The 12,367-nt window shown below is 37.7% G+C and overlaps 1 protein-coding gene across 2 annotated transcripts in view; it reads right to left on the bottom strand.

Moving 5' to 3' along the window:
* The window catches only part of LOC124146908 (protein cycle-like), a 126,609-nt gene that overhangs the window by 71,818 nt on the left and 42,424 nt on the right, over positions 1-12,367 (bottom strand). The gene's annotated exons all lie outside the window — the stretch shown is intronic.

Raw genomic sequence — 12,367 nt, 5'->3', positions numbered from 1 at the left:
ATCATGACCACTGTCCACATGATCATTGATTCATTCCAGGCTCTAAACGTACAGTACACTACAGCATCTTTTTACTTTACAGTGCCCTCATATTGGCGGCAAGGACCCTTAACATTAATTATTGGGGATCCTCTGAACCCCCACTTTTGTAAGTCAAGGTAAAACCCTGGGGAGAGACATGAAATTGGCAATGGGAGAAAAGATACAGGTTATGGACACAATTTAAGGATTGTGAGAATATGGGAGAATACCCACCTGTGCAAAAAATTGACTTGTCTGACATTGCCGGGGTCGGATTCTTTTGATGGAGTCATCATTATTTAAATATGGGTAAATATTTTTAAAGCTCCTACATTTTATCATCATCCTTAAAGATGATGTACATAATGTTGATATCTCATATAAGAAATAAACAACTCGTGGTTTTTATTTCATAAATAAAAAATGCTTTAAGAAAAACAACATCATCATAAGTATAAAATTTTAATCTCAATATAATCAGAGCCACACACTATATTTTTATACATATCCTCATTCCCCTAATTTGTAAAATGATTATTCACTCTCTTTGAAATTATATATATTCACAAATTGTTACCAGTATCAGGTTACCAAGCATATGAGAGAGGACTTAAGTTTAACACATCGAAAAGAATTTCCATTCTGTCACATTGTGTCAGCATAATGTTGAAGGGACATCTAAAGTGGCAACGATATTAGGTGTTTCAACTTTTGTGAAACCCACAAGCATGGGTCCTGTTGCTGACAAACCAAGGGTCTTAATCAGGGCAAATGTGGGATGTACCAGTGGATCCTGGCACATCTAGGGAACATAACTCTGCACACACTGCATAGTGTGTTGGACCCCTTGACACCCTCACAGTATACTTAATAACATAGCTGTAGGTTAATCTCATACATTAATGAGGATGTTAAGTACATTTCTAAGATTTCTTAAAAAGGCATTAGAGCTACATGTCAGGAAGCCTAATGGTACCATATTTTCTGAAAAACAATTTCATCTCATTTTTTTAAACGGAGCAGCAGCAAAAAGTAACATGATCATTTGAAACCGTAATTCATATGTGATCTCCATCTTTCCATAAATATCTAATGAAGAGATCGAAAGAAAAGATCATGAGATAGAAAAGCATTTTAATTCATACAGGATGAAAAATGGTGTAAATACATGATAGAGCCATTACATGTTGCTGATGCTGTTAGAGGTACATCTATCCTCAACACTGCCATCCGACACCTTGAACATCCTGTCGCCTATAATCATGTCATTGTCATTCTACTTCATAATGGCTTCTGACATACTTTCCCATAAAGCTTTCATAACGAGGCACATTGTAAATTTGAACTGTTAAAAGCCCTGACTGACCAAAATAGATCTTTTAGACACGACAATATTTCTTAGCGCAACAAGGGTCGAATACATGACTCCATTCTTGAAAACCTTTAAAAAGTCAATAAGTCTTCATCCAATTCCATAATGGATACTTTTAGTATTATAACCAAGATGGCGACACAAAAGACCAGGGTAACCACATGCTTATCAAACACTAAGGTCATATAAATGTTTTTTGTAGAACAAAGCGTTACAAGCTTGCCGAAATCGGAAGCTTATATACTTACCATAATGATCATTCATATACAACGGAACATGCATGTTCTCCTCATGCATATGCATGCTGGGTGGGGAGTACCCATAATCCTCTGCTGTGGGGTACATGAGGTGATGAGGGTGGAGCCCAGTGTGGTACGGTTCAGGGTAATAGTCGTTTCGATACATTTTCACCAATATTTGTATCCGAACTTCAGGTCACTTAGTATCCAGTGTCGATGAGATTTAGTGAAATCATTATCACGAGAATGTGAAAACAGCACATGATGTAATCAAATACGTTCCACTTGTCTGTCGAGAGCACATGTAATTGAACTTGGCCTCTTAAGGCGTGCATCAGTAATCCCACTTCTTTACACCTCAAAAGAGTCATCAGCGGCACTTTTTTTTTTCGTATTTCGAAAATGACTTCACATCTGCACAGAATTCAGAAATCCAAACGTTCCAGGTAGGTTTCGAAATGAAAATCTGTGTTCCTAACCCTTGGTCCCCGCCTGCAGATTGGATCACCACTGAGACATGGTCCCATTGGCAGATCTGGTTTGAGAGAAACCTCCTGAGGCCACATCAAAAGCAATGTGGGCATTGTTTTGCTTATCGAATTTTCAACTCTTGTGTACACAACACACACAGCCCTGTCATACAAAGTTTGGGGAAGAAAACCCAGAGTGCAAACAGAGTTGTTGCCAAAACAATCCAAGGCCGAAACACAAGATAAACGCTTTGGGGTCTGAGGGAACACAGAGTAGTGATCAGATGCCAGTGGCAAGCCCCACCCCATAAACACAGAAACAGTGCGCATATTTGGGAATGTCTTCCGTGTCTCCTTTGAAACAAAGTTTGGAAACGATGTAAAGAATCGGACCGCTAGGGGGAGGTAACACCATGGCGTCAAGCTCATGGTCAATCCTACGAGGATTTGGACAGATGCTTTGCTTGAAACACAAATCAGGAATAGCAACAAGCAAATTCAAGCTGTGTTGACAAAACTTGATACCTTGTCAAACAGTGTGTAACAACGACAGTAACGTCGATACAATACCAATACTTTTCCAGTCTGCGTCCTTTTCATCACACTTTGTAATCGTAATAATTAAATTTGAATTAAGTGTTATCTACCTATGGAGAATGACCTCGTCTGCCAATTGATATTTCGTCTTTCGCATTTAACAAGTGATTGTGATGTATTGATCACAACAACAAATGGCAGGTTGTTACAAGGTATGTTGTCTTTGAACCAACATGGTTTAATATCAACACTGATTCACAGAATATAAATTTAATTCTCATGACCTTTCAATCAATGTAGGTACATAGAAATTAAAAAATAAAAGTTTTATTATGGAGGCTTGAATATAATGCCACAATTATAATTATTTAATAATTCTTTATCCAGTGTCTTATAATGACAAGGAATAACAAATTTTTTGCATCAATATGCCAGCTCAAATATGGCAATTATCTATTTTATCATAAAAATGAGCACTCTCAGCAAAACTGACCATTTGCTCTTACAATACACTTTTACCAAACACTGACAATCCATTCTTACAATACACCTTTACCAAACACTGACCCTCCGCTCTTCAAATACACTTTACCAAACACTGACCCTCCGCTCTTCCAATACACTTTTACCAAACACTGACCCTCCACTCTTACAATACACTTTACCAAACACTGACCCTCCACTCTTACAATACACTTTTACCAAACACTGACCATCCACTCTTACAAAACACCTTTACCAAACACTGACCATCCACTCTTACAAAACACTTTTACCAAACACTGACCATCCTCTCTTACAAAACACTTTTACCAAACACTGACCATCCTCTCTTACAAAACACTTTTACCAAACACTGACACTCCGCTCTTCTAATACACTTTTACCAAAAACAACCATGATGAAAAGGTATGTAAACCTATTTTATTATGGTTAAAAAAACAAAATAAGCCATTACCTGTATCATTTAATCTTTAATACATATGAGATATTTGCGCATAATAAGATCCAAGTTAGATGACATGGCACAGAAACATTTAAATGCTGCAGACATTATGATACTTCGAAACACTTTCAAACTCAGCACACACAGTGAAAACATTTGACCAAGGCCATGTTGTTGACAGTCTCACTCCACAGAGACAACACACAGGGGCGCGGCCTCACAGCTTTATTTTCGTTGTCGGTCTGTCTTAAGGCAAGAAACTGACAATTTCTTTCCAACGAAAAAAAAAAAGGATTAAAAATATTGGCAACTTGTAAGACTTTCTCCTCCTTTACAGTGAAATATTTCAGAATTATTCATCATTTGATTAACAGAACAGGAAAATGGGTGAACAAGTACTATCAGCATTGATTCACAAAATACAAAGGTTTCACCAAATGGTAGTTAAGGCCACACATTTCTAATTTTAAGGTTCATGGATTTTTAAGAAACACCTTAGGTAAAACTAATATTCGCATATATCTCAATATCTTTATAGATCTATATGTATAGGTTTGGGGGTTCTTTTTTTCCATTTCAAATACTCAATCAAACAAGGTTGTGTAAAGGATTGACTGTATATTTTTCAGTTCATTGGTTTGGTTTGTTTGTTGTTAAACGCTCACTCAGCAATATTCCAGCTATATGACGTCAGTCTTTAAATAATTGAGTCTGGACTAGACAATCCAATGACTGATATCATGAGCATCAATCCGTGCAATTGGAATCAATGACATGTATCAACAATTTAGAGCCTGACCACCTGATCCCGTTAGTCGCCGCTTACGACAAGCACAGTTCATTGAGATACGAATCGAAAAAATGATGTACAAACTGCATGAATTCGCATGACAAGCATGGGTTGCCAATTCTAACCCGGAATCTTCACGGGATACTTGACTCGTACCTTGGTAACCATTTCATCATATCCCCCACCAGTTCCCTGATTCACTCCTTCCATCCTCATCACACATCCTCATCACACATCCTCAGTCAAAAGCATTAAAGCATTGATTAACTATTATCACTTTTAATTAACAGCAGGGTCAGTGACACTATTAACCCAGATATACCGTTTTCGACGTACTAAACGCCCAGGGAACACTTAAAACTGGAAATAGAGGGCTCTAAAACAGAATTGAAAGATAAATTTCTTGGTTTATGCTGACAGCTTGAAATGTTTATATACGACAGATATGCTTTTCCAGAATTTAATTGCCCATAATTAAGGGTGTTATAACACTCCAGTGCGTATTATACGTGAATAAATTAGTCTTGTGTACATTGATCATTCGGAAGGGGTGCTAATCACGCTAATTGGGATTGTTCACTAGCCAATATATTAACAAATATTGCAGTGGGCGCTTATTACGCCGAATACGGTATATACAACCATTAGACTTTGTAGCTCACCTGAATTAATGTTATGGAATATACACGATATTGCAAATTTAACAAGGGCAAAAGTGAGCGTGGCTCACTAATACCCCCCACCCACCTAGTGTGTCTGTAGTTTCAAATTAAATAATGGATAGGGTTAGGGTTTAAAAAATTCATAAAAAATGGAAAATTAATAAAAACAATTTTTTTCTTTGGACTGCACCCTTCCATATGACACAGATTATATGTACTAAGTTTGAGATGAATCCACTGAATAATTTAAGAGAACAATAATCATGAGGAAAAAGTGACAGACAGAAGGACAGGACAGACGGACGGACGGAAACTTGGTATAACTATATTATATAGTTATAATAAATAGTTGCACTATATGTCATAGATGCACTATATGCTTGTATGTAATAGATATTCTCTCTGTATGTCCCGAGTCGTGGAACAAAATGATGTCAACATTTTACTGTTTTTAGAGATGTTGGCAGCAAGTAGAGATTCATGAGGGTATATAATGAGTGATAGGTCATAGCAGCATCAAAAACAATAGACATATACTTACTGCGTATCAAATTCCAAATGATACTTGAAAAACTGTCTGAAAGATGGGCCAGAAAGATCTAATCAATATGGCTGCCATATTGATAATTAATCCAAATTCTGTGAGCAGTAATTAATTCATTAAAGAACTTGAAAACGGTGTACATGGTGTAAGAATCTACTTTGAAACATGACTAACGCAATAAACCAGGATTAGTTATCCATAATGTCGTATGTTTTCTAATATTAACTAGAGACACCACACCTTGGATCATCCCAACAAATCTCAGCATCATAGGTCTTGTGATTTCAGAGGTCTCAAATATGCAAAATTTTACAAAGTCCAGGCAAATATGCATCATGGCATAATCTAAATTGAATATACGGTTCAGGGCGCTAAGATCAACAATGATGAAATTCTTATTCAGTTTATTAAACCAATCAGTGTAAATTGAAAGAAAATATTTTTTAAATCTCCAGGTTTTCTTTTTGAAAAGGATATGTTCATTGAAAATCCAAAGAATTGTCAACAACAGTAGCCATGAGACTTACAAACTGCAGCAATTTCAGAACAGTTGGTTGTTGTTCTTTAATGCCGGATTCACCAATATTCCAGCTATATGATGGCATCCCTATATAATCGAGTCTGGATTGATATTATGAGAGCTACGCTGACATGTTTACAACCAAGTCAACGAGCCTCATCACCTGATCCATTAAGTCGCCTCTTACGGCCAGCATTGAGGTTGATGGGGACCTATTTTAACCTGGAAACTCCACAGGGATAACTTGGTAGCGATGAACTTAACAACCATTCACCTTCCGAAACATACAATTAGGTTTCTTTGCTACCTCTCCTTTACTGATAAGGTTAAGGACAACCAGTGACAATCTCCTAAGTTTTCCGGTTGAAAACGGTTGACTTCATAAATCAGATTTTGCGAAATCAGTCTTTAATATGGTATGAAATATTTTTTAGAGAAAGTGTGATGGTTTAAGAAGCATTCCAGACATATCCCAGTGGAGTACAGCAACTGAATTTGGAAAACAAAATCTGTAGAATTTACATGTGTTATGTAATGCTGTCAACAGAAGCTCAATGTCAATTGAGAGTAGTTTTCCTGACACCAGTATCATGATTGCATCATGAGAACACCCAGGAGACCTGTCTGTATATTGGCTGATGAATAAATAGCAAGGTTGGCTTGACCGTTTGAACAAATTGACACAGAGCCCCAAGACCAATCTCACACACATGTTCCCCCATCTCTCCCCCTCCCCCCACAACCCCCGCCTCCCTGCGAATCAATGGCCAGTCCCTAACACTATTCACATGGCATCATATTCAAATAACTTTTTGAAGAACAAACAGAAATATGAAATTCGCATTTCTTTTTATTTCACATCTAGCAGTGACCTACTAACCAGGAATTGTTCTCCCCAAGAAATAAAAGAGCCTGACCTCACGATATATGTCAGTTGCTTTCCACGTTTTATGAAACCATCTGAATGTTAACATTTTGGCTACTGGTGCAAAGAATGCGTTATGAAAATCATGCATGTATCATAAATATTATTTTGATGAATGATAGCTTTCCCTTTATCAAACTAAAAAATGTCAGTTTAAAGCTCTCACTAAACACTACGGAATAATTCGCATATTTCTAATGCCGATGGCTTATCCCTATCCCTTGCATCTTGCAGGTAGACATGGCAAGATCCGTCATATAGATTATATTTTCTCAATACTTGGCACTTTTCTTATGACATGTATAACACAGTGACATCCACCAACTGCACATATTACAAAAGTGGAATATAATTTAAAACCTTTGCTGTATTAAGAGCCGTTGTTCTGTTTCCTCCAGGTCAAGCTAGCCATTTCAGTACATTGGCGGATCCAGAAGAGGGTCCAGGCTCCCCCCCCCCCCTTTCCAGCTTTTAAAAACGAAATGTAGTGTGTTGTAGGCAGTAAATTGACTGAGAGAAGATTTTGATATTTTGGACCCCTCCCTTTTAAAAATCCTGGGATCCTGGGACCAACCTTGACATAACTAACCCTTATTCCAAAGTGATGTAGAAAGGGAGGTAACTCTTAGACGTGTCAAGCAGAACTTTCTTTTAATTTTTCAAATTTCATCCCACCATCACTTTAAAGAAATGACTTTGTTTTCATAATGTTATTAATGGAAGTAAAAGTACTACCAAAATTATATTGAATAGTTAATATTCAGTTGTAATTGCAAGTTGGCAGACATCTTGACCATCTCCAAGGATGTCCACTGGTCAAATGAGCTCCACAGACAGACAGATAACAGCTCCACTTAACATACTGTTAATGTATCTCCCAATATTGTCACTCTGTCTTTGTACCTATTTTTACATACAGAGTAGAAATCTGGGGTTGTAACAACAGATGTTGTAGAAAAAGTTAGCTAGTAATCATGGTAATGGAATTAGGAGAACATGGACAATATAACTTAAGCACAAGCTCTCTTCATATATGCTTCAAATAGTAGAAAAAAATCAACATGGACAACAACAGACAACCGAAGCAAACATATATTATGCTATACGGACGAAGATGGACATGCATCATGAGTGAGTGAGTGAGTGAGTATGGTTTTACGCCGCTTTAAGCAATATTCCAGCAATATCACGGCGGGGGACACCAGAAACGGGCTTCACACATTGTACCCATGTCGGGAATCGAACCCGGGTCTTCGGGCTGAAGGGCGAACGCTTTAACCCTCTAGGCTACTTGGCTACAATATTTCATTATGATTTCGGATAGAAAGGATTTTTTAGGATGTTGCCAATGTAGATGTTTCATCTGTCGGGTATTTTTAAACAGATGTGTAGATATATTTTTTAATCATTCATTATTAAATGCTGGTTAAGGCGACGTCTAATTTGCATCTGTTCATGTTCTGTCCTGCGACAGGCTGCAGCTGTTTGAATAAACAAGACATGGAAATACCTGAATTGTAATCACAAGTCAATCACCGGACAGAAAAACAATATGTTGTGTTTTTTCACCATTTGTGGAATCGATTTTTACCCCAGCGATGTTTGGTGGACATGTGCTCAATCTTCCTTCTCAATTTAAGATGACAACTGAAGTACTGTCTTAGTTACAATATCTCAGAAACAATGATGTTTGTACTCATACTGCTCTATATCCCTTAGGCTAAAAAAATAAATAGTCTGGGTTCTCAGGCACCGCCCGCATCATCATAAAGTTCGCTGCACATTTCGTTTTTATTTCCATTTTAAAAAGAAAAGAAAAAATCCTTAAATATTCCAAGTCCAACGGTAGTCAAATACTGTATTCCAGTATTTTACTCATCAAGGGATACATTTTTATAGGGATGCCCTTTCCCAGGTTGATTTTACACAATCGCTTATTGATTACACAACTGTTTATTGGTTACAAACTAGTTTGAACACCCCCCCCCCCCACACCAAAAAGAGACCGCCCGCCCGCACTATATTTTCAAAAACCATCGCCTGAGAACCAATTCTTTTATTTTTTTAAGCCTTATACAAGGTGTACCCTCAAAACGTTAACATTATTACCCCGGTCAATGGATCAGTGTGCACTTGATTTTTTTCATTCTCAGCTCCCTGGGGAGTATACAACCCAAGCTGCCTGTGCGGTGCTACCTGGTACCCATTTACTGCTTGGTGATGAGGCACCTTTCGAACAATGTCACTTGTCTTAGAAGACAGCACATGTGCTACATGTGCTTCAGTGTGGTCTGGACCAAGCACTGGAAACTCTCAGGAATCAAGCTGCCAAACGCGATCAGCCATCTAACTATTCTCCATGACCGATGTCACTTAACTTCGCCTGATTGGTGACCTGCATGTTTATATATGTGATTAGTCTGGATTAGACTAACGCTTAGTCTCTGAAAATATATATTTTTGATATAAACAAACAACTACATAAAAATTGAAAAGAAGACTCAGTGAGATGGGAGAACCTGTGGAAAATTTAGACTTGCTTCATTTGAGGCTAAAGCATTACAGTAAAGGCTGGGTGAAGGGAAAATAGTATGGTTCAGGGACTGTGAGACAGACAAGCACTGGACTGGCAAGTGAGTGAGGGAGTTAATGAGTGAGTTGGGTTTAACACCTCTTTTTTACAGTATTCCATTTATATCGCGGCATGTCAACTTAATGTGGGAGGAAAGCCCGAAGTGATGCAGGTCTCGGACATTTACCACTTCGGTGAAACCCACGATCACGGGTATGGCGCTGACAAACTTAGAAACATAATCGTGGGGAACCGGGTTTCAAACCCACAATCATAGGTTTCTTGAATGTCCAAGGGAAGCAACTCTGCACAGCGAATCGCGGCACCTTAGGCGACTGGGCCACCCGTGCCCATGGACTGGCAAGTAAAGATCAGTTAGGAAACACCTAGGTCAAAGGTTACATTGGATACAGTAGGACGTGTTTTACTGTTGGGTTGTTGAATTTGTTCATGCAGATTTTTATTCACTCTACTCAAAATCAGTTTGATTATTGTGACACATCTTGTGCATTTTATGCGTTTATCAGGAGCACTGTATCTTTCATTACCTTAATAACCATTCTTTTTATTATGAAGTCCATGTGAAATCCACATTAAAGGATTGCTTAATTAAATACAGTAGAACACGGATATAGCCCATCTACCACAAATTAGTGAGGTGTATAGCGAACTAAGAAATCTCACTCAGTGTAAGTGTCACTGACAAATGGCTGTACGCCATCAGCAGCGAATCAACACAATCGCGGCGAATCAACACAATCAGCGGTTATGAACCAACCTTGTTAAACTTATATGAATGTTATGAAATGTTATCAATTGAATGATATGAAGTGATCACTGCTGATACAAGTCAATGCAGCAATTATGTGCATAGTGTTTTACACAAGATGGCGGACGTTTCTGAGCCAAAACGTACATAACAAACAACATTGTCCCTTGTAGTTCATTACATCAATTGTAACCTTGTTGTTCTCATGATTTCATAGATTTTCTCATCATCATCTGAGCTTATATATGTTTATCATTATTAGTTTGATTGTCTATCTTATAACCTCAATACTTAGGGGGTGGTCTGGTAACCTTGTTGTTAAAGCTTTCGCTCGTCACGCCGAAGACCTGGGTATGATTCTCCACAGGGGTACAATGTGTGAAGCCATTTCTGGTGTCCCGCCTTGATATTGCCCGAATATTGCTAAAAGCAGCATATAACATACTCATTCAGTCACATCAATTCTTAGGGTCACTCATTATACCTTAAAACATTAACTGGGTGAAGATTATACTGGTGCTTCACTCAATTGCTGGCATATGTTCACATTCTGACAGCAGCAATGTGTTCAGTCCAGTCTTTGTAATTAAATAATCATCCATCTATTCAGGATAGATTCACTGAAAGTGACACTTCAGCAGGTTCTGGAAGGGTCCACTGCATAGCTCTGTCCTGTCTACAGCCAGTGTCTGTCACAGTCCATTGGGCAGCAGGTCAATTTTGACCAAAATGTAGATTTGTCAATGGAATACAATATGTTTGTGATGCCAGGCCCCAGGTTTGTTTGTACAGTAAACTACGGTTAATACGAACACGCTTATAACGAACTGATGGATATAATGAACTAACTTCATTTGCTTTAGTTATGCTGTATATATGCTTATAACGAATTACGGTTATAACGAACTAAAATTAGTAGTCCCTTTGAGTTCGTTATAACCGTAATTTACTGTATGTAGAAATATGATGCTGGCTTCAAATGTCAAACTCAGCAGCGGGCGAGGACTGCGAAATGTCTAATGACCACTCCAAAACAATATCCTTCTCGACAGAGACATCTCTTCAAATCAATCCACAAGAGTATATATGATTTACCAGTAGTTGAGAACCTTGACCGCGTTGATTATTTTTCATTCGAATCAAGTGTCTTAACATGGTTAAATAACTAGGACTTTAAAAACTTTGAAAAACGTTTCAGTAAAGTTTAGTGAGGTCAGGGGAATATAAGGTGATAGCAACATTAAATTTCAGCTTCATAAACGCAGAGATTTTACAAATATCACAATGAATAGGAAAGTTCCAAAATGTTAACATTGTATGTGAGCAACGTTAATATTCAGATCAGAATTCACAGCGTTTTCCTGGAAGCAAAGAGTTATATTATAAACTTTAAAGTACCTGTGGAGGTCATATTTACAACACAATTATTCCCAGAAACTATTCTGCAATAATGTCCATCTAAACACATATGTCAATTATAAGAATCATTTGTATTACCATATTCGACGCAAAAAGCGCCCAGGGCTCTCTCAAAATTAGAACTAGGGGGTATAATTAAGGGTGTTATAACTCTTGAGTGCGTATTATACGTGAATGAATAAGTCTTGTGTACATTGATCAATCGGAAGGGGTGCTAAATAGAGAATCTCACCCGAGTGTCTTTTGATATCAAATATATCAACGAGTGTTGATATATTTGATATCAAAAGACACGAGGGTGAGATTTTATTTATCATCAAACATCATTCTTTCAACTTTTTCAATTTGTAGACAGTAATTAGCAGTGTCTTCAGTGTAAAAAGTACTGCAAACAGCTTCAGTAGCAGAACCATTAGTGATGTCATTTGATTGTGACGTCATGGTAACCAGTGACGTCACAATGGTCTGCAAAGCATTGTGATGTAATTTCATTGCAGCGATATCTACAGTGTAGATATCGCTTGATCTCATCCAAGGATATCTCCTGTGGGAGCCAGTTTTGGATGATAATTGGGATTGTT

The sequence above is a fragment of the Haliotis rufescens genome, unplaced genomic scaffold, assembly GCF_023055435.1.
Source record: "Haliotis rufescens isolate VD_foot unplaced genomic scaffold, xgHalRufe1.0.p SCAF_85, whole genome shotgun sequence".
Lineage (NCBI taxonomy): Eukaryota > Metazoa > Mollusca > Gastropoda > Lepetellida > Haliotidae > Haliotis > Haliotis rufescens.
The sequence above is the reverse complement of the archived record's forward strand: the minus strand, read 5'-3'. Positions and strand labels throughout refer to the sequence as shown.